General features: G+C 45.3%; 1 protein-coding gene and 1 non-coding gene across 2 annotated transcripts in view; both read right to left on the minus strand.

Annotated features, from left to right (window-relative positions):
• Positions 1 to 23,468, minus strand: part of LOC146172550 (nose resistant to fluoxetine protein 6-like) — a 116,198-nt gene that overhangs the window by 72,180 nt on the left and 20,550 nt on the right. The window lies entirely within an intron of this gene.
• TRNAW-CCA (transfer RNA tryptophan (anticodon CCA)) lies at positions 12,761 to 12,833 on the minus strand. The gene has a single exon. It is a non-coding gene; the product is annotated as a tRNA-Trp (tRNA).

Genomic DNA, 23,468 nt, shown 5'->3' on the forward strand with positions numbered 1-23,468 from the left:
GCGGTAATATACTTGCGCACAGAATGAAGTAATAAATTTGTTACTCTCCAGGAATGAAATTGTGCTGTAGAGCACATATGCAGTGCCGAAAGCAGGGTTCCTTGCTTAATATAAAGCTTGAACTGTCACTCCCCTCACGCGCAACACTTCCCGTTCGTAGTATTGTTCGCGCACTCTGCTGAAAAAGAGATCGAAACTCTACGCGGAACTGGCAGCTGCGGGACGCGGACAAGGGCGCTGTCCGGCACCCTGTTGTTTCAGAAGCAGAGTGATAAAAGAAAAGAAAACAGCGAAGTGGCCGCGCAGGTATTGAGTGTCAGCTTGTGCGGCTCCCGTAGCCCCTCCTAGCGTTTCAAACTACGCGTGCGCTCTTTTCCATTTGCATTGGTCGTTGCGTGATCAGAACGACAGCACATCAGCGAGCTGTCAATTACGGGGCCGTGATTTTTTTATTATACAGTAATGTTTCTTGCACCACAGGGAACATTTGGTCGAGTCGCATCGCTTTATTTGCGCCACATTGTGTTTTGTTGCCGCGGTGAAGCCCCACCTTCGTTTTGTTTTAATAGTCGCTTTGCGCTGTTGCTAGTCTTGACTGCACACTTTGCTGCACTGTGAGGTTCGTTCTCGTGTCTTTGCAAAGTCATTTTTGTTCTTACGAAAAAAAAAAAAGAAACGGCGTTTTTAGACGAACAGAATTTCTCACTCATCTGGTAAGATAATGACACGCTGACCCGTTTTCTACAACGCGAGGACTTCAATCTCAGCATTGCAATCTATCCATGCTGTCTCAGATACATCTGAAGCGCTAGCGGACAATTCTATGCTGGCAAACGAGCGGCAGCTATATCGGGAATATGCCGCCTCGGACGCGACATGCGATCCTGGAAGCGCGCCGTCGTCTTCGTATTTCGACGGCTCGCTCCTTGAGCGCTTTCTTTCTTCAAACACTCTTGACCCGACTACCTATAAACTCCAGTGCCGACCCCGAGATCGAATGATACTATCTCGAAAGTGGATCAGATGCGTATAATGTGGCAGCCACGACAGCGAACGTGCATAAAAAAAATAATTTTTCTAGAGCACTGCAGAAGCTGCAGTGGTGAAATGCGTAAGCCTGAGAGTTGCGGCAGCATATGGTATATCGTGCGCTCCTTGGAGTCATTTCACACTGAGAAAAGTACGCTAGCAGCTGCGTCCGTGGCGACATTATATATCCAGCTGTGCATGTTCTTGTATTTTTTTAAGGCAAAAGCCGGTTCTAGGCTTATAGTGAAAATCTCGCGTCGGCGGGATTTGTCCGCGAGATGTGTCAGCGAGATTCCGCGAGTGACAGATACTGCGCCTTTCCTTTCCTGTGAAGCAATAATCGAACGCCGGTGATTTTAATGCGTTCAACGGAACGCTGGTTGTGTTCGACAAGGGACCCCCGCATGTACCGTGTGCAGTAGCAACGACCAGAATTTTGCGTTTCTCCAGTGCAGATTCTGCAGTCCTCTCGGAACTTTTTTTCTTTTTCATTGGATTAAACAAACGACACTTAACACACTTTCTGATATTTTTAACTAGTTTATTTGTTTCATTCATGTCGAAAGACGCCCAGTTCCGATTTTATGAAATCCACGCTGACGTCACAATGACGTCGCATCTCAAAGTCGACATAGTTACGTCACTATTTCGACGTCATGATGGGTAACGTGACCGGAAGTGAGGTATCAATTGATCAGTGTTGACGTCACCATTACTCTGTTTGGCTATATCAATGTTCAATCGACTTAATTGATTCTAAATACTTAACTAATGACTCAACATGCACCAAATTCTTTCGCTGAACACATTTCCTCATCCTCTATTAATTACAACCATTCGCTGTTTCCCATCTCTCCTCACTTCAACGCAATCCTGCCGACAAAGTTCTGGTGATAAACTGCTCAAATAGAGCCACTTAATGCTTGCAAATTAAAAATGCCCAGTCAATCGCGGTGGTCAACAGAAAGACCTGGACAGTGGCTTGCCTCAAGATTGCGCATTTTAGGCATTCAGCATTCTGGAAACGTCTTTTGGAAAACCGCTGAAGGCGGTCGTTCTGCTTGAGTGCTGCCATTTCGAGTTGCCGCATAGTACGTAAAAAGAGAAGCTTCAAAACCAGCGCGAAATGGCTGCTATGAGCGGGCTGCTTCGCCCATAGTACGCATGGGAAGTTCGAGGAAATTTATTCCCTCTGGGCGAATTCGTGGCTGACGAGGTGGTTTAAAAGTCTATTCTATCATATCTTCCGACCGAATCCAGCGTTAATATTTTGAAGGCTGGTGTTCAGAGGTGCACACATTCCGAAATTGTGTTTTACTCAAAATGTTTATTTTTTTTTTTTTACCATGCTTACTACCTCGATACCCTTTAAGAAGGCCCAGTTATGTTACTCTCGATATTTATACCCCTTAAAGAGAGGGCAGCTAAGGTACAATTGTTATATGCTTCCCTCTTGAAAGATATCGGTAAGATTCATGACTGAGAGTACTTGCCCAATGACCTCGATCCTAATCTAGGTCTTTTATAGCAGCTTTTTTATTTTCATGGTCCTTGTTCACTCCCCGTTTTATGCACAGAATATTCCCTTATCATTTCCAGCATCTCGCTACCTACTTTATTTGCTCTTCCTTTCCGGTGATGTTGATCAATCTTTCAGCCTTGCACATTTTACCATTGAGGACTGCCGTTCTATTTTTGCTAACGTATTTAACAAGCGAATGTCCCTTAGTTATTCAGCAAGGCAATATCAGTAGGCAACTGCAGGTTACTGAAGCACCCTTAATTAACCCTTATTCCTAACTGTTCGCATTCTGTGTCTCTAAAAACATTGTCTAAGCAAGTGCTCCATGGTACTGAAGAGATGCTGTTTCTTTACCTAATACACTTCCTCGTGGAAATTTTGTTTCCTTTTTTATTATAGATGACTATGATTGCTTCTATATGCTCTCATTACAGATATTTTCCTGTGCATATTTTCCCTTAGCGCTCATCTACACATTGAGTACTCAACGTCTGCACTACTGCTGAGATTTCGGCTGATTCCAATGTTTTTCCGTAATCTACGACGCTATGTATTGTGGTTGATTTTATTCCAAGCATTCTTATCCCCTGAATGTAGTGCGGACATTATATATTTTATCCCCTGAATGTAGTGCGGACATTATATATTTTTGAGCAGCCCTTAAGAAACGCGGAATGAGCCTTGGATTATTGAAGGCTAATGTTGCACTGATTCTGTTACTGAGTACCTTGAAAGTAACGACTAGCAAGCTGATCGGTATGTAACTGTTTAGACCTCGGCAATCACTTTCGGTATTGATTAAGATGATGTTGGTGTCCTAAGATTCGGGTATTCTCAAGATCATGCGGCATTGTATATAGAGGGGCCCGCTTTTTGTGATTTTTTCACCCTTCTTCAACAAATTTGCAGTTACCTAACCCTTGCAAGCTGCTTTCCCATTTTCTATAGCTCCCAAGGGTTTACTTATTTGTTTCCGACGTAACGTCACGTTGCTTTGCACTACCTCTACTCTGAATATCGTCGTGCTTACCTAGCGTACTCTAAGTGTCAGTGTACAACTATTCGGCTGCTTTGAATACAGTATCCATACTGACTAGGACGTCGCTCGCCTTGATTCTTAGCGTAAACCGATTTTTACTGATACCGGCCTTTCTCGTGACCGCTTTCACGCTACTTCCGTTCTTTAGCCTACCCTAAGCTCTTCCCATATTGTGCTTCGTTATGTCAAACGATTTAGGCCTATTGATTAGCATTGATAGTTCTGTAAATTCTATCCTGTGTGTTGGTTTGGAGGCTTTCATTATTCTGCGCTTCTTGACAATATCACTTGTGTCCTTAAATATGTTACCGTCAGCACAACTATTCTAAACCCGACTCAAAACGATATCTCTCAGATTATAATGATTTGCTTACACACTGAGATCGTCTTTCTTGGTTAAAGCTGAATATCTATTTTGTAGCCAGATGCTGGATACCTGTACTTCTCTTACTGCTAACTAAAAGGTCACTTTAGGTGGCCTCTAATTCGGGATTTACGAAGGAGCGCATGCACTCATTCAGCGAGCCCCGCGCCAGCTCTACACACACCGCTACCCTCCCTAGACAATAAACACGCAACACTATGGCGAAGACTGCAAACACAAACTTTTCTTTCACCCCTTACCCTTTCCTACTACCATTCCTCCTTCCACACTCCTGTTTATACCCTTTGCCTCTTCCCTCCACATCCTCTTCCTCTGCCCGGCGGACCCTCCCTCGCGGGGCCTAAAGCAATTAAAGACCTGGGAGGACTGGGAGACCCTGCTGCGTTCGGAGGACGGCCGGGCCTCCAGTGTTATGATCCTGAGGGACATAAATACTTGAATTTCAGTGAGATCGTGCGGGGACCAAGGGGCCTGGACGCTCTGAATTCCTACGTGGAAAAAAGGTTTTCTCTCTCTCTCTCTACATTTTGAGTATCTCCCTTTGGGCTTTTGTCGGTACCCTTCCGATCCTTCCTTTTGTTGAACAAAAAAATTTATGAGCCGTAATGTTGCTTTCTGCAAACCATAATAATATCTTCTATGCAAGCTTTCTGGAGCCTCTGCCATATTTTTCCACTGCCTAGGAGAATATGGCATAGGATCGAACCTGTAAAAACATTAATGCGCTTCTAGCAACAATACCGGTCGCAACAACATCTCTTTGTAAATGTGCTATGCCTGAAAGCAAGCTCAACAAGATTTCAGACATAGGTTTTGGACGTTCGGATAAGATGTTTCGGAAAGAAAACTGAGCTTTGATGAGGAACATGAGGTACAAGTAATTTCGTGTAATATTATTACTTCTTGAAATTGAAATAAAAGCACTGGCTGATTAAAGCTGATTAACCGTGCTATCATTGAGCTTCGTGTAGTATAGAATGTCCTGCATCTCTTATAACCCCCCAGCACACACAGCAAAGAAGTATCTCTCATGTACCCAGTAAAACATCATATGTTAGGAATCATCATCATCATCAGCCTGACTCTACCCGCCGCAGGGCGAAGGCCTCTCCCATATTTCTCCACTTAACCCGGTTCTGTGCTAGCTGCATCTACTTCACCCCAGCGAACTTCTTAACCTCATCCACCCACCTAACTTTCTGCCGCCCCCTGCTACGCTTTCCTTCCCTTGGAATCCAGTTTGTTACCCTAAGCGATCATCCGTTATCCTGTCTTTACACTACATGTCCTGCCCATGCCCATTTCTTCGTCTTAATTTCCACTAGATCGTAGGTAACTTGAGTTATTTCTCTGACCCTCTCGGCACGCTTCCTATCTCTTAATGTTACCCCTACCATTTTTCATTCCATAGCCCTCTGGGTTGGGCTCAACTTAAGTAGCACTCTCTTGGTTAGTCTCCCCGTTTCAACCCCATAGGTGAGTACAGGTAAGATGCAACTGTTGTATACTTTTCTCTTGAGCGATACCGGTAAGCTGCTAGTCATAATCTGCGAGTGCTTGCCAAATGCACTCCATCCCAATCTTATTATTTTTGCTATTTCCTTTTCATGGTTCGGATCTGCGGTTACTACCTGTCCTAAGCAGACATATTCGCCTACTACTTGCAGTACTTCGCTACTCAATGCAAACTGTTGTTCCTTCCCGAGGTTGTTGAACATTATCTTAGTCGTCTGCATATTCATTTTCAAGCCTACCTTTCTACTTTTCCTGTCGAGGTCATCAATCATTATTTGCAGTTCATCCCCCGAGTTGCTTAGCAAGGCAATGTCATCAGCAAATCGCAGATTACTGAGGTATTCTCCAAGTACCCTTATCCCTAACTGCTCCCATTCCAAGTCTGAATACTTTCTCTAAGCAAGCTGTGAATAGTACTGCGGAGATTCTGTCTCCTTGCCTAACACTTTTCTTTATGGTAATTTTACTTTCTTTATGCAGAACTATGGTTGCTGTGCAGCCTCTATATATATATCTTCCAGCACTTTCACGTACGGCTCGTCTACCCCCTGATTTAGCAATGCCTGTATCACCGCCGTGGTTTCAACTGAGTCAAATGCTTTTTCGCAATCAATGAATGCTATGTATAAGGGCTGGTTATATTCCGAGGATTTTTCTATCACCTGATTGATGGTATGGATATGATCGATAGTAGATTACCGTTTTCGAAAGCATGTTTGATCCTTTGCTTGATTGCAGTCTAAGATTGTCCTGATTCTATTAGCGATTACCTTAGTAAATACCTTATACGTAACAGACAGTAAGCTGATTGGTCTGTGATTTTTAAGGTCCTTAGAGTCCGTTTTCTTATGAATGAGGATAATGTTTGCATTCTTCCATGGTTCCGGTACCGTCGATGACACCAGGCACTGCGTATACAAGGTGGCCAGTTTTTCTAGCACGATATCCCCCCGTCCTGCAGCAAATCTGTAGTTACCTGATCCTCTCCAGCTGATTTCCCCCTTTTCATAGTTTTTAATGCTTTCTTGACCTCGTCCTTCGTCACTGGTGGAACGTCTGACGGGTTTCTCTACCGTGAATCTCATTACGGTCCTTACTTCTTTGGCTACTGTAGATATATGTATAGAACTCCTCGGCTACTTTGACTATCTTATCCATATTCGTGATAACGTTGCCCGCATTGTCCCTTAACGCATTCATCTGGTTTTTGCCTATACCCAATTTCTTTACCGCTTTCAGGCTTCCCCCATTCTTTACAGCATGCTAAAATTTTGCCATGTTATACTTCCTTATATCGGCCACCTTGCGCTTATAGATTAGCTTTGATATTTCGGCCTATTCGATCTGGTCTGTTGGATTGGAAGCTTTCATACTCTTGCGTTTCTTAATCAAATCTTTCGTCTCCTTAGACAGCTTACCGGTATCCTCTCCAGCTATCCTACCACCTACTTCTACCGCGCACTCATTAATATCATCTCTGAAATTATTAATTATTGCTTCGAGGGTAATGTCGCCATCCTCGGTTAGAGCTGAATATCTATTATGTAGCGAGATCCTGAACTCTTCTTCCCTTCCCCTCATCGCTAATTCGTTGATGGGTTTCTTTCTTACTAATCTGCTGCGTTCCTTCTTCAGATTTTGCCTAATTCGGGAACTCAGCATCCTATGGTCACTCCCTCGCACTTTCCCGATTACCTCTGCATCTTGCATAATGGCGGGGGTTGAACACAGTATGCAGTCAATTTCAGTTTTAGTCTCCTCGTTAGGACTTTTCTATGTCCATTTCCGGTTCTTCCGTTTGCTGAAAAAGGTATTCATGATTATTAGGTTATTGCGCTCTGCAATATCAACTAGTAGCCCCCCTCCCCCCCCCCCCCCCCCTGCTATTCCTAGAACCAATGCCATAGTCACCCACTGCCTGGTCTCCAGCCTGCTTTTTCCCTACCTTGGTATTGAAGTCGCCCATTAGTACAGTATACTGCGTCTTTACTTTTCGCAGGAAACTTCATACGCATTCAAGATACGTTTTAATATATTGCTTGCTAGATAAGCTTAAAATTCCTTTAAAAGGCTGCGTTTTTTTCTGTAAGGATGATTTTAACGAATATTGAAGGTTAGCCTAAAATACCTTTCGAAGAGCTTCAAGGAATGTATTAGTCAGAATCTTTGGTTTCAGTGCAGTGCGTGCAGTCATGAATTCCTGAGTTGTTGGAAACTTGGTGGACAGGTATCCCTTGTTATTGGTTGTATGTTTTCAGCTTAGCAACTCTTAAACGTTCTGCCAACATTTCATCGATAATCATACAGGTATTTCATTGGTAAATAAAAGTTTCAGCAAAACGCGTAAAATTCGTCTTAAGAGCAGACGTGGTACCTCTATGAACACTGCCTTTTCATCCCGCATTTTTTCCGCCTTAGAAATGGCCCACTTTGGCAAATTTTTAAACGTACTTGGCGGACGGATTTTATAGAAAAAGGAATACGCAATATTTGCCGAACTTTTTGTTGGAAACTTACACTTCAAATGAACGGAATACAATTAAAATTGGATATGACATCGGTTCAGGTTCTGTGACCAAATCAGTTTCAGGTTTACTATCGGATGATTTCAGACGGGAAGCCAAATCACATGATACAACCATGAGTGCTTTGCAAAGAATTGTTGAAGTTGTAGGTAAAGATTCAAGCAATTATTCCTTCCGGCACGTTTCCAAAACCTCGGGTACGGTGACTGCTTTCTGTCACTAAGCGCTATTTCGTAAAATTATCACTATATTTATAAACCTTTATACCGGGTGTCCCAGTTAACTTGAACCAAGCGTTACAAAATAATATATTTGAGGTAGGTCAGAGAAACCTGTTGCATACAACTGCCAGGTTCCTTGCGCTCTACAGGCAATTTTTGTGTTGAAATTACTTAATTGGCTAATTATGCATAATTTTCTAAATAATTAAATATCGTATTCAGACCGAAAATGTGAATGAGAAAGTTGGAGAGAACTTTCAGAAACCTCCATTCCAGTAATTGCAATAACGAAATCATCCCATATATATAATTTTTCCGGGCTCAGAAGAAAGCCCGCGAAATACCAGTAAAACCTCGTGACCAGCCCATTTGGGCACTTCTATTGTGGTGCTCTCAGTCTTGGTTTGAGTAAAAAAATTAACTAAGGCCATGTCTCCTCGGACCCGCAAAGTGGCAGGCCAATATGCCTGCAATGTCTTCTCCCGCGTCAAAATGCCGGCCCACGGAATGGGGCAAGTAGCAGCGAGCGTGACGAGCCGACACCACCGAGTTTCTAACAAGGCCTTTGCATCACCTTCTCTCCCATCAGCGAACGTCATAACAAGCGCATGAGCGATAAGGTATTAGTCACTGAATCTGAGCGAACAAGCTTGGGTAAATGGGCGAGATGACGTCATGTGACTCTACTCAGATTCGGGCTTGCACCTTCATTTGCTGGTATAATATATATATATATATATATATATATATATATATATATATATATATATATATATATATATATATATATATATATATATATATATATATTATACCAGCAAATGAAGGTGCAAGCGCGAATCTGAGTAGAGCCACATGACGTCATCTATAGCCCCTTCATGGATCACTGCCTTGTCATGGCGGAGGACTTGCGAAACTCGATGAAGTCGTGAGCTCTGCTGTGTAGGGCCCCCCAAAATATACAGGTCACGGCACAGAGTTCTGACAAAATGTGATTCACTAGAGAAGGTAATGGCAACCCACTCCAGTATTTCCTGCCAAGAAAGCCCTATGGCCAGTCACAATACCATTATCGATATGGCGCCGGAAGATGAGCCCCCCAGGTTGGAAGGCGTCCCACATGTTACTGGGGATGAACAAAGGGCGATTCCTAGTAGCTCCAGGACGAATGAAGCGGCTGAGCTAAAGCCAAAAGGACGCTCAGTTGTGGATGTGTCGGGAAGCGACCGGAAAGTCCGATGTTGCAAGGAGATATATCACATATCAACATGGAATGTAAGATCTATGACGCAAGGAAAACTGGATGTCGTCAAGCGAGAAATGGACAGATTGAACATTGATATCTCCGGTATCAGCGAGCTCAAGTGGACCGGAATGGGATAAATTAACTCCGGCGACCATTATGTCTTTTAATGCGGGCACGAATCCAAGAGAAGGAATGGGGTCGCCCTCATAGTAAACAGGAGAATGGGCAAAGCAGTGCTAGGGTACAACACCAAAAACGACCGAATGATTTCACTTCGGATCCAAGGCCACCCTTTCAACATAACAGTTATCCAAGTCTATGCACCGACCGCTACTGCTGAAGAAGCGGACGCTGAGAGATTTTATGCGGATCTACAATGCCTTTTACACCGCACCCCATCACCAGACGTCGTTTTTCTCATCGGAGACTGAAATGCTAAGGTGGGGAGTGAAGAAATATCCGGAATAACAGGCAAGTTCGATCTTGGTGAGCCAAATGAAGCTGGGCAGAGGATAGTAGAGTTTTGTCAAGAAAACAACCTGACCATAGCGAATACTCATTTTCAACAGCACAAAAGGCGCCTGTACACATGGACTTCACCGGACGGTCTGTACAGGAATCAGATCGATTATATTCTCTGCCGGCAGAGATGGAGAAGCGCTATACAAGCAGTAAAAACAAGGCCTGGGACGGATTGTGGCACTGATCATCAGCTTCTTGTTGCCACAATGAAGCTTCGATTTAGGAAAACGCCGAAAACTAGAAGGACTTTCAGGTATGATCTGGATCAAATTGCATTAGAATATGCTGTGGAAGTGAGGAATCGATTTCAAGAATTAGATCTAGAAGACAGGGAGCCCGAAGAGATGTGGACTGATGTTCGTGATATAATGCAAGAAGTTGCTACTAAGGTAGTTCTAAAGCAAAAGAAATGCAAGAATGCAAACTGGTTATCTGAAGAGGCTTTGCAAATAGCTGAGGAAAGGAGGATGGCAAAAGTTATGGGGGAAAGAGAAAGATTCAAGGTTCTCAATGCGGATTTTCAGGAAATAGCAAGAAGAGATAAGAATGCCTTTCTGAACATACAGTGCCATGCAGTTGAGGACAACAGCCAATTAAGGAACACAAGAGCTCTGTATAAGAAAATCAAAGATATCAAAGGAAGCTTCTGTGCTAAGCTGGGCGTGATAAAGGACAAACGAGGCAAGGACCTCACTTAAGCCTCAGAGATAAACACGAGATGGCAGGAATACACAGAAAAACTGTACAAGAAGGACCCGAATGCGCAAACCCATTATAAGACGGTTGTGATTACTGATCTCGAGCCGGGCATCCTGAAGAGTGAAGTTGAATGGGCATTAGCCAGCCTTGCTAAAAACAAAGCTAGCGTAATTGATGGAATTCCAGCGGAGTTGATTCAAAACATCAACCATGACGCTGTTAACATTCTGCATACATTATGTCAGAAGATTTGGACAACCCTGCAGTGGCCACAGGATTGGAGGAGGTCAGTTTACATCCCCAATCCAAAGAAAGGCAGTGCCATAGATTGTTCCAACTACCGCACGATCGCGCTTATTTCGCATGATAGCAAGGTGATGTTGAAAATCCTCCAAGGTAGGCTGCAGCAGTATGTAGATCGGGGGCTTCCGGACGTGCGAGCTGGGTGTCGCAAGGCCAGCGGAACTAGAGACCAATGTAGATCGGGAGCTTCCGGACGTGCAAGCTGGGTGTCGCAAGGCCAGCGGAACTAGGGACCAAATTGCCAACCTTCGCTGGATCATGAAAAAAGCAAGCGAGTTCCAGAAACCCGTCTACTTCTGCTTTATTGATTATGCGAAAGCGTTTGACTGCGTAGATCACAGCAGATTGTGGCAAGCTCTCCAAGAAATAAGAGTTCCAATTCACCTCATCTGTCTCCTCAGGAAACTGTATGAAGGGCAAGATGCCACAGTCAGAACTGGGCATGGTCTTACTGATTGGTTTCCGATTGAGAAAGGAGTGAGCAAGGCTGCATACTGTCGCCCTGCCTATTTAACCTATATGCAGAGTGCATCATGAGGAAGGCCGGGCTGGACGAGTCTTCAGCTGGAGTGAAGATTGCTGGAAACGTATAAACAACCTTAGATATGCGGATGATACCACTTTAATGGCAGAAAGTGAAGTGGAACTCAAGCGACTTCTGATGCGCGTACACGAAGAGAGTGAGAAGTTTGGGCTTAAACTGAACATTAAAAAGACAAAGATCATGGCGTCTTGCCCTATCAAGTCCTGGAGCATCAAGGGACAAGAAGTTAAAGCTGTGACAGATTTTCTCTCGTTCCGAGGTAATCTTGGAGCCCAAGAGGGCTCTAAGATTACCTCGGAACGAGACTGCAGCCATGAAATTAGGAGACGCCTGCTTCTAGGAAAGAGAACAATGGTTAGCCTTGACCGCCTAGTAAAGAGCAGAGACATCAGTCTGCCAACGAAGATACGTATAACTCGTGCTATGGTCTTTCCAGTTGTGATGTATGGATGCGAGAGTTGGACTGTGAAAAAGGCTGACCGCCGAAGAATTGACGCGTTTGAATTGTGGTGCTGGCGAATACACTTGAGAGTTCCTTGGACTGCCAGAAGATCAAATCAGTCGATATTGTCGACCATAAACCCTGACTGCTCATTGGAGGGTCAAATACTAACGTTAAAGCTCAGTTACTTTGGTCATCCGATGAGAAGAGAGGAGTCGCTGGAGAAAGATTTGTTGTTGGGAAAGGTTGAGGGTTGCCGGAGAAGGGGTAGGAAGCGAACGCGATGCTTATCCTCGAGGCACTGCAGATGAAGTTTTGTGATGTTAGGAAGATAGTGAGAGACCGGAAAGCTTGGTCTGACATGGTCCATACGGGCAGGAAGAGTCGGACACGACTGAACGACTGAACTGAATATATATATATATATATATTTAGAAATTCCGGAAGATGCCAGCCGTATAACCATAAAAAACCCAAAGTTTGTCTCGCACTCGTAGACTGCTGGCATATATATATATATATATATATATATATATATATATATATATATATATATATATATATATATATATATATATATATATATATATATATATATATATATATATGTATGCATATATATATACATGCCAGCAGTCTCCGAGTGCAAGACAAACGTTGGATTTTTTTATGGTTATACTGTTGGCATTTACCGGAATTTCCGGAATTTGTCTTATGGTAAATGTTGGGATAAAGAACATTACACGCAAAACGGAAGGAAACACAACGCGCCGATAGTGGGAATCGAACCCACGACGTCCGAATGTGGCGTCCAGTGCTCTTCCAACTGAGCTACATCGACGGATGTCCCACTTGCTTGGGGTTATATGTTTACTAACCGGTTGGAACATGTGAGCGTGCACAAGCGCCATCCTCAACCCTAGCGGCGGAAGTGAAACATCATATTATACCGCTAGCGTCACGTAGCACGTGATCATTAGGGAGGGCGGCAGCCTGACTACAGCCCTCTAACGCTACCGTTGCGACCTCCAGACTGGCAGAACCGAGACCCTCGCAAGGTATTAAGCAGACGAATGAGAGGGAAATTAGGGGCTCGCCTTTAAAGAATTTAAAGGAGCGAGCAGTGTACGAGTGCAAGGCAAACGTTGTGTTTGTTTATGCTTATACTGTAGGCATTTACAGGAATTTAATTTGTCTTATGGTGATTATTAGGATAGTGAACAGCCAATGCAAACCGGAAGGAAAAACAACGCGCCGATGTTAGGAATCGAATCCACGACCTACGAATGTCGCGTTCATATAACGTGCGGGAAGCTGCTACACCGCCTTGGTGATTGCAGATGGCGTATTATGCACTGTATTATTAAAGTTGGGGGCATCGACCCCATGTACGAAGCCGAGCCCGCAAATGCCGGCATAAAATAAGTTTCCTAATGCACACCACATACACTGTACAGTACACCGGGACTAATTTCGAATTAATGGGCTGGGTATTTGGAGTAGTCAATATTCTATCACTGGCAACCTTAATGGTCAAGCTTTAACAATATTATTGGTCATAATCCTGGCACAACGCAACAGACCAGCTTTGAATACCAGGGTACCTTATTCAACGTCATAGCCTGAGCAACCACACCTTTCCCTCGATACGAGGTTGGGCGCTTCCGGCGGTTGTCCTCACTTGCCACAGCTGCAAGAATTTCTTGATTGCTTGGCCGAGCTGCTTTCTTGCATTCCGGTGCTGTCTTTGCAATGGTCATGCCCTGAATGTAGCATGAGTTATCGCACATCTGCGCAAATTATCTCAGCGAGATCGGACTCTTTCATTGAAGATCGCTTCGACTCGAATGCTTGCGCGCACTTTGCAGCACCGAGCTTGAATACTGCTTTGAAGATTGTTCGCCTTTTGGAATCATCGTTACTGTTGATCACTGATCATAGAGAAAACCCTCGGCGTTATTCTTCGCGATTTTTCTCATTTGCTCACAATCTGAATAGTTAATGTCAGTAACAGCGAGTGTCATTCGCTTGTATATTATTGCTGATTGCATATCGAAGCTGATTTCGCTATGCAATTTATCACAGTAGTCACAAAAGCACAGGCGCCACTTCTTTTCCTTTTGCTTTGACAGCCATGCAGGGCTCCTCAACTCTTACAAACCATCTTCAAAAACGATGTATTATTTAGTCGGCATATATAAATCACCTGCTACAAGGAAAACCTCACATTTTAAACTTTCGCTGAGGTGAGCACGTTTTTGCAGAGCGCTCACACCGACCTCGGTCCGAGAGTGGCAATGAATATTTAAACATTTACCGAGTTGTTGAGCTAGAATCTTTTAATCAAAGGCCAGGAGAAACGCAGGAAAACATTTAGATATGATGACTTTTTCTCGGCTAGCAGTTTAGTTATAATTTCAGTTCCTTTGCTCTGGAATAGGTTGTTCGAGCGCTATGGGCAGGTGGGTCAGCCTGTTTACATTGCGCTGTCTACAGTGGTGAAGACACGTTTCTGCATAGTATGAAGTTTTGCATATGACGCACATATACAAGAGGATTGAAACATAGCCCCGTGACATATACGTTGCTGAAGTAGAAGGAAGGTGCATCCGTTGGGGGACATCTGACATGTTTTCCAGAGCGTCCGAAATAAGCCCCAGGTCAAGAAGGCGGTTGTTGGAGCTTATCATGGTCACGAGAATCGCATCATTATATTGTGACATATATTCCCTGTGTCGCTGGACGTTGAAAAAACGATCAGTAACAGTGATACAAAAGAATGCAAAATGGTAGCAACGGTTACTGCTAGAGAGAAGATTGACGCTGCTGTACTTGTGCGTTTTGTGTGCTACGTCATCTTGGACTAAACTTCGTGGACTAACCTTGCCACGTATCATCTTGGTGGGGGTGGCTTAAGATCCCCGTGTGCACAGATAAATCTATTTAGGCAGCCAAAAGCTGTATTTGCTCAGTGGCCGCCACCTACCTGAGATCACAACGTCGACAACGGCCACTATGACCTCTGAGGCAGCTCCTAATCACCGCAGCAACATCGGTGCAGCCACTCATCCTCACAAAACTCCGCCACCCTCCCATCTTTAACGGCGAAGACAAGACAGATGTTGACGATTGGCTGGATGAATACGAGCGCTGCAGCAGGAACAACCACTGGGACGCGACCATCATGCTGGCGAATCTCATTTTCTATTTGGCGGGAACCGCTTTCACGTGGTTCCAAAATCACGAGCATGAGCTGGTGACTTGGGAAATTTGCAAGAAAAAGCTTCACGACTTGTTCGAGAAGCCCATTGGACTGGCTCTTGCAGCAAAAACCGAACTTTCGTCTCGCGCCCAATCCTCCACGGAGTCCTACCTCGCCTACATTCAAGACGTGCTCGCGTTGTGTCGAGGGGCGAACAGCTCTATGCCGGAAAGTGAGAAGGTAGGGCACATCCTCAAGGGAATCGCAGATGACGCGTTCGGATTGCTCTACCGTCGAGTCAGTGCGTCAAATCTGCCAAAGATTCGAGCGGGCTAAACAGCGAAGCCTGGTACATCACTTTGAGCGTTTTCCGAACACGGCAGCTACATCATCCGGCGATGATCAGGCTCCTCTGCAAGTCTTCTCATTCCACAACCATGACTCGGATCGTCAGGCGAGAACTCGAGGCCTTAGCTCCTGCACCACTCCCATCTCCACTGCCCGACACCGTGGCCATAAATACAGGCTGTTGTCTGCCAGGAACTTGCCAACATCAGTCTTACCTCCAACCCCGTACCACCCTTGCCCCCATCGCATCCTGTTCCTGTAGTGGCTGCTGCAACCACTAGCCAAGCTCCTCCACGTCACTACATTGGTCGCAATACAGCAGATTGGCGCACCTCAGACGACAGGCCAATCTGTTTTATTTACTGTCGAGCCGGCCACACTTCACGCTATAGCCGCAGTCGTACCTTCCCCATCCCTCGTTCTTATCACAACGCTGACCGTCGGTACTAATACGGACCTCGGCGCTTCTCTGCCCAACTTGAAGAGCTCCGCCCCGCATATGGTGGACCTAGACACTTCCCTCCTCACCCAGATCAACCTCACACCGAAGCCGTCTCAAGTGCCGTCACTCCAGCCGATCTCCATCTCCACGGCCTCGTCGATGGCGTTCACCGGTGCCTCGTCGCAGCTCCTCCCCATCCTACGCCGGCACCTACTCGGGAAACTAGAGAGTGAAGCGCCCGGGAGTGACGCTGCATTACCGACTCGGACTGTCAATTCGGAACATATCCTCGCACCCACACGTAACCTCATTGACATTCTTGTGGACGGAGTCTCAGTTTCTACCCTTATTGACACTGGTGCCCACATTTCCGTCCTCAGCTCCTCGCTCCGTCAACGCCTCAACAAAGCCCTCACACCCGCTTCCTCACCTACCGTTCGTGTTGCTGATGGCAACACAGCTATTGTGATTGGTATGTGTACTGCGAGAATAACCATTGCCAACCGCTACATCCCTGTGCTATTTACAGTCCTCACCAGTTGTCCTCACGACGTTATATTAGGACTCAACTTTTTAACTGCACATTCCGCGCTCATTGACTGTTCTTCTGGACTGCTTAATCTAGACCTGCCGCTCTGTCCGGACGGATAGGCATCTGATACTTCAACGCTCCGTCTCCGCTCCTCTACATTTACTCGCCTGCCACCAGAAGCTACAGTGTATATGCTCATGTCGCCTTCCCTCTCCGTTCCTGATGGCGACTAGATTGTTTGCCTCATAACAGACGTGACACTGCAGCGTAGAATCGCTCTTCCTCATGACATTGTGCACGTAGAAAATAACAATGCTTATATTCCACTCTTGAACTTCGGCCTTTTTGTGCACATTTTTCCGGAGGGTATTACTCTCGCCGAACTGACTCCACCATCTGACGTGACAGTGGCCGCCCTTTTACCTGACCCTATTACTAAAGTGTCGATACGACCTGCACCATCCTCACCTCCGGAGGCCCGCATATCAGAAATGGCTGCACTTAACTTGCACCCTGACCATGCTACAGCACTTACGAGTCTTCTGACTTCGTACAGCGATATTTTCGATTTTGGTGACCGCCCCCTAGGACAAACGTCCCTCGTTGCACATCGCATCGATACCGGAGGCGCCAGCCCAATTCACAGAAGTCCTTACTGCGTCGCCATTTCTGAACGTTGCGTCATACAAGATGAAGTAGACAAAATGTTAGCAAAAAACATTATAGAGCCTTCGAGCAGTCCCTGGGCGTCGCTGTCGTGCTTGCTAAAAAGAATGACAATACCTGGAGGTTCTGCATTGGTTGCCGACACCTCAATAATATTACAAAAAAGGACGTTTACCCGCTCCCCAGGATAGATAATGCCCTCGACTGCTTGCACGGTGCTAGCTATTTCTCTTCCATTGATCTTCGTTCCGGTTATTGGCAGATCGCAGTCGACGAACGGGGCCGAGAGAAGACCGCCTTCGCCACTCCCAATGGCCTGTATCAGTTCAAGGTGATGCATTTTGGCTTGTGTATTGCGCCCGCAACATTAGAGCGCATAATGGACTCTCTCCTGCGCGGCTTGAAATGGACGACGTGTTTGTGCTATCTCGATGACGTCATTGTATTTTCTTCTACATTCGAGAGCCATCTCCATCGCCTTAATGCCATTCTTGGCGTCTTCCGAAGAGCTGGCCTTCAGCTGAACTCGAAGAAGTGCAGCTTCGGCTGGGACGTGAACTCAAGGTGCTCGGTCACGTGGTCGACACCCGTGGCGTTCAACCTGATCCAGACAAAATACGTGCTGTAAGTGCATTTCCTACATCCCATTGTACCAATGACGTGCGTAGTTTTCTTGGGCTTTGCTCCTATTTTTGGCGGTTCGTACCCAACTTTGCGGAGACGGCTCATCCACTCACCAATCTTTTGAATAACGACGCTCCAGTTTGCTGGAACAAAGAACAATCCCAAGCCTTCTCTGCGCTCATTGCAGCCCTCACCAACCCGCCCGTCCTGGCACGCTTCAATCCTTCGGCACCAACGGAGGTACGCACCGATGCCAGTGGTCACGGTATTGGTGCCACACTCCCCCATCAGCACATGGGTCGCACTCGCATCATTGCATATGCCAGTCGCCTCCTTTCTGCAGCTGAACCGAATTACTCAATCACAGAACGTGAGTGCTTAGCTCTCGTGTGGGCCATTAAAAAGTTTCGCCCTTACTTGTTTGGCCGCCCGTTCTCTGTCATCACCGACCACCATGCCTTATGCTGGCTTTCTACGTTGAAGGATCCTACTGGTCGCCTGGGCCGTTGGGCCCTCCGCCTTCAGGAATACACTTTTTCTGTCGTCCACAAGTCTGGCCGGCTGCACGCTGACGCCAATTGCCTGTCCCGCAACCCGGTAGATCCGCCACCTCCGAGCGGTGTGATGAGGGCACATGTGTGTTGGCAATCTCTGACCTTTCAAACATTCGCCATGAGCAGCGCTTAGATCCCAAGTTTTGCAGCATTATCAATCGCCTCAACACTGATCACCTTGATGCTACGCTTGCTCTCTTCGTACTCCACAACGGCACCTTATACCGGCGGATTATGCGACCAGATGGCGCCAAACTTCTGCTCGTAGTCCCCGAACACCTGCGTACCACCGTTCTTCAGAAGCTGCACGACGCGTCTACAGCGGGTCATCTTGGTGTGTCTCGTACGTACGACAGCGTCCGCTGCCGCTTCTTTTGGCCAGGCCTCTATCGCTCTGTTCGTCGTTACGTGGCTTCTTGTAACCGGTGTCAGCGACGGAAGAAGCCCTCGGTTATGCCCGCTGGATCCCTGCAGCCGATCGATATCCTAGTAGACCTTTTTTCCCCGAGTTGGCCTTGATCTCCTCGGGCCTTTCCCACTTTCTGCGTCAGGGAATAAATGGATTGCGAAGGTCACGGATTATACTACGTGCTACGCTGTCACCCGGGCGATACCCACCAGCTGTGCAACTGACGTGGCTGCGTTGCTTCTCCACGACGTCATCCTGCTCCATGGTGCTCCACGCGAGCTGCTCACTGACCGTGGCTGTTGCTTTCTTGCTCGAGTAGTCGACGAAATTCTTCGGTACTGCTCCATTAAGCACTATTTTACCCCCGCTTACCATTCACAAACGAATGGCCTCCCCTAACGCCTCAACCGCACGCTCACGGACATGCTGTCAATGTATGTCTCGGATGATCACCGTGACTGGGATGTGACTTTGCCGTTTGTAGCGTTCGCGTACAATTCCTCCCGTCAAGACACAATGGGTTACTCACCCTTTTATCTTCTATATGGTATAGCCTACTGCCTCTCACCGCGAACGCCATTTCCTACGCTCGTGACACCATCTTCCGAGCTGACGCCGCCCGTGTTATTGCTCGCCGCCGACTAGCTTCCTCCCAAAATTCTCAAAAACGGCGCCATGGTTCTTGCCACCGGGATGTCCGCTACTCTCTGGGCTCTCTCGTCTTGGCCTGGACTTCCGCTCGTAAAGTTGGGCTGTGTGAGAAGCTTTTGCCGCGCTACGCAGGACCCTACCGTTCTTACGGCCAGTCACTCCTGTGACATACGAGATCACCCCTGTACATCCGCCGCAACAGTCCTCTACGCCGCGCAACGAGATTGTCCATGCCGCCCGAATGAAGCCGTACTACCCCTGCAGTAGTTCGTCCTAGTGCGCACCGGACCTGTGCTTTCCGTGTGAGTATAATGTGACATTTATGCCTCAATGTTGAAGAAAACGATTAGTAACAGTGATACAGAAGAAGACAAAGTTGCAGCAACGGTTAATGCTAGAAGAAGGTTGACGCTGCTGTGCTTCTGTGTTTTGTGCGCTACGTCATCTTGGACCAACCTTCGTGGACTAACCCTGCCACGTGTCGATATAACGCGCTTCCTGCTGCCTGTATAAAGCAAAAACATTCCATGTTGTCCAGGAATCATTCGCCTGCGTTTCTTGCGGTGATCACAATCCCCTCATTAAATAACGTGCTTTTAATAAAAGCCACGACAGCGTTTTAGGCGCAGTGTTGAGATATTTCGCTAAATTAGGACCCTTCCTACTTAACGAAGGCATCACTCAGAATTACTCCCGCCATAAAAAAATTGCAGCCGATTATGCGAAACTGACTAAATGTAAAATATGTGTATAACACGCCGCGTTCCCTTTCGCTTTCGGTTCCAGGCTAGGGTTTCAACATTACGCTTCTTACAGCAATCGGCGAAATCGGAGACTGGAGACATTAGTGGTACCGAACAATCAATTTTCTAACTTCCTCTCTAAAAAAAATATATCTATTGAAATGCTAATTTGCACTCGCAAATATTTACGTTAAGCAGTATCCACAATACCAAAATTATATTCTGTGAATAAGTTTGAAACAGCGCGGAATAAAAGTGAAAAGAGGTTTTATAGCGCAAATAAGAATCAGTTATGAAAACATTCAAGCTACGCAGTATGTTTCACAATCTCAGTTTTCTTCCTTTTCAATATATGGTTTCCTGCCTGTTTATGTCTTGTTAGCGATTTCGTGACCGTGGGATAAACGATCAATTCGGAAGGGCCTTCGAAACAATTTTTTTTTCAGTAACGAAGTATTGATTTATTCCTCCTATCATTCATCTTAAAATGTCGCCGCCTAGACGATATTTCACGCACATATCAAATGTTTAGTTTCAACCACATATGACACTACCAACGTTTTTCTGTGAACGTAACGAAAAACAACATCAAAAGTAAAAAACAACTTCCTATATCAAAATAAAAGAACTTTATAAATATAATTCAGTACATAGAAAATATGCTGTGCTCGCTACTTTCATATAGATGAAAATTCAACCCGCGCCTTTCTAAGTGCACATTTTTCCGCCTGTTATGAGGCCACCAATGGTCACAACCCAGTAGCCATGGTGGGGTTTTCGACTCTGAAGTACCCATTGGCCCAATGACACTAGAAAAACGCAATGAAGCTGAAGTATAAGGGGCCTAATATGGTATGTGATGAATTTCATTATGGCGTATCGTTCATATAGAAAAGGGCGAATGCAGGCTGATTGGTACATGGTTAAAATATGGATTAAACAGCGCTAATGAGACGGGGCAAGAAAGAATGTGACAAACACCTCGCTGATTCCTTTTTACTAGCAACGAAATGAATGCTGCTCGTTAAGAGGCAGCATTAAGAAAACTAGACGAGTGTATATATATATATATATATATATATATATATATATATATATATATATATATATATATATATATATATATATATATATATATATATATATAAGTTCAGCGCAATGGTTTCGCTCTTTTGTCTCGTCTTCATCGCCCTAATTCATCCATTCCTTGCCCGCCTTAGAAAGGAATTCAGTTCTTTTACAAAGAGCACTATAATGATTTCTTTTTATACCACCGTTCATCTGCTATATGAGTCAACTTATGTTTTTGGTCTATAACTCTTACCTACATCCGGATGTCCTCCGTTCATTTCGGGGGCTCATATCTTCAGGTAGTTATGCCAAGCGAAGGTGCCGCATTCTTCAATCAGAGACCTGGAAGCTAGCCAGAGTCTACTCGGAATGTCTGAGCATCGCTTACGGAAGCGAGACCTCTCGTGAAATAGGGAGCAAAATATTTTGACAAAACCGGCGCCTGGCGTTAAATACAACTGATTTTCTACGGGGCAAGATCGTTTCCACTCCAAGAACAAAGTATGCTGGGGAAGGACGTAATACCCTACGTAAAGGAATGGCCTCCTTAATCTTTGGCAGAAGTTCTGCAAGTATTCGCGACTCGACAATACAGAGCTGCTCTAACTTGTTCGGACAGCTAGAAAAAAAAGCACCCGCAGTTGACTCCAACCGGTCCATGTATAAAAGGTGGAGATTCCCTTTCTCAAGACCTCAAGAAAGTAAGCACGCGTCGCCTCACCCTCATCGTTGAGGCCCTCAGGGATGCCAGTGTGAAGTTGCTTCATTCGTAGAAGGATGGCAACTGCGGTATTGTGCCTAATGATCTTTACTACAAAAACGCTCAAGAAGTAGTACAATCGAAGTATCGAGGTGGTACCTCCATCAAACCTTCTTTGTAAACTTTGTGAGCTAACAAGGTATCTCAAAACTGGCGTCGATCCTCTGTTAAGTTATCGAGAAGGATGAGCCTGTCTGTGTTCTTCAGCGTCAAGACACAAAAATTGAGTTTTCTGTCCTCAGAAAGGCATGTGGCAGCGAGAAGTTGCTGTGTTCTTGAGAGAAATGAGTTTCTCACCTTTAAATAAAAGACCCATTCCTCGCCAGGAGGCCCGAAGGCTTCTTTTAGGCTTCCTTCAATATAAATGCCCAACTCCCGTGTAAGTGGTCTTCCATTCGATATAAAATAGCCGTGCTATTCCTTGGTTCAGTGTCCCGTGACCGCAGAAAGCAGGCCTTGGCATTGAACGCTTTAGGGTATTTAAGTTCTGAAACGCATGCGGAATGGATATTACCAGGTAGGATTTCTAGAAATGCTGAATTTTTATTCACAGTCGACCTTTGTCACAGTCGACAACAAATGTTTCTTACAAAAACTAGTGGGCTCTAATGAATCGAGCATTGCTAAAGCAATACATGACCTACTTCTGGCTTATTACAACCGGCGTGTTGGAACTAAGTTTTATTACGCGACAGTCGTTAAAGTAATGCAATACGTGTATGGCAGTTTCATCTTATATCGCAGCGATAACACTCAGGAAATGTCCGCCGGGACCTTTCACGTGTCCTGTAATGAACGAAATAATCTGCGATTGAATACTGAGCTTCCCGTTAACAATAGGGTCAGATGTTTTGACATTGAACTTGTAATTTCTTACGACTATTTTTACTGGGTATATACTGGCTGCTCCCCAAGAAGAGATTTGTGCCCATCAGTTGGTCACTAGAAGGCTGTTGAAGATAGAAACGACATTGCAAATATCATGTCTGTATGAAGCGAAAGCCAGTTTCAACTCACAGGTGAAAGCCTATCTGCAGCAATACACTCTATAAATATTCTGTCGAGCTTAACAAAGTCTTTGCTTGCCAAATGCAGAAAGCAGTGCAGCCAGCCAGAGAAAAGGGAACTAGCATGTACCCCGTAGGTACAAAAAGTTTCGTGCAAGTGGAAAAATATGGAAGCAAAGCAAGCGTTACGATTCTTTTTTTCATTGGGGAATAAACATAGGATACATTGTGAAAACTAGTCAACGAGAATTTAAGTATGAAAAAGGCTACTAGTAGAAGCAACAGAAATTTGTTCTTTGTTTTGTTGATGTTGTATAGAAGATTCTGGCGTCATGCGGCCGGTTTTACACCGTTGATGTGGGTAGCTACATTAACGATTGAATACGTGACCATGAAAAAGACGCAGAGATTCGGTCATGTAGAAGCCATCCAGCCGTACATTGGGCAGAGTGTGAAAATAGTGGTTT

Source organism: Amblyomma maculatum, unplaced genomic scaffold, assembly GCF_055883805.1.
Source record: "Amblyomma maculatum isolate TAMU_Amacu unplaced genomic scaffold, ASM5588380v1 scaffold_13, whole genome shotgun sequence".
Classification (NCBI taxonomy): domain Eukaryota; kingdom Metazoa; phylum Arthropoda; class Arachnida; order Ixodida; family Ixodidae; genus Amblyomma; species Amblyomma maculatum.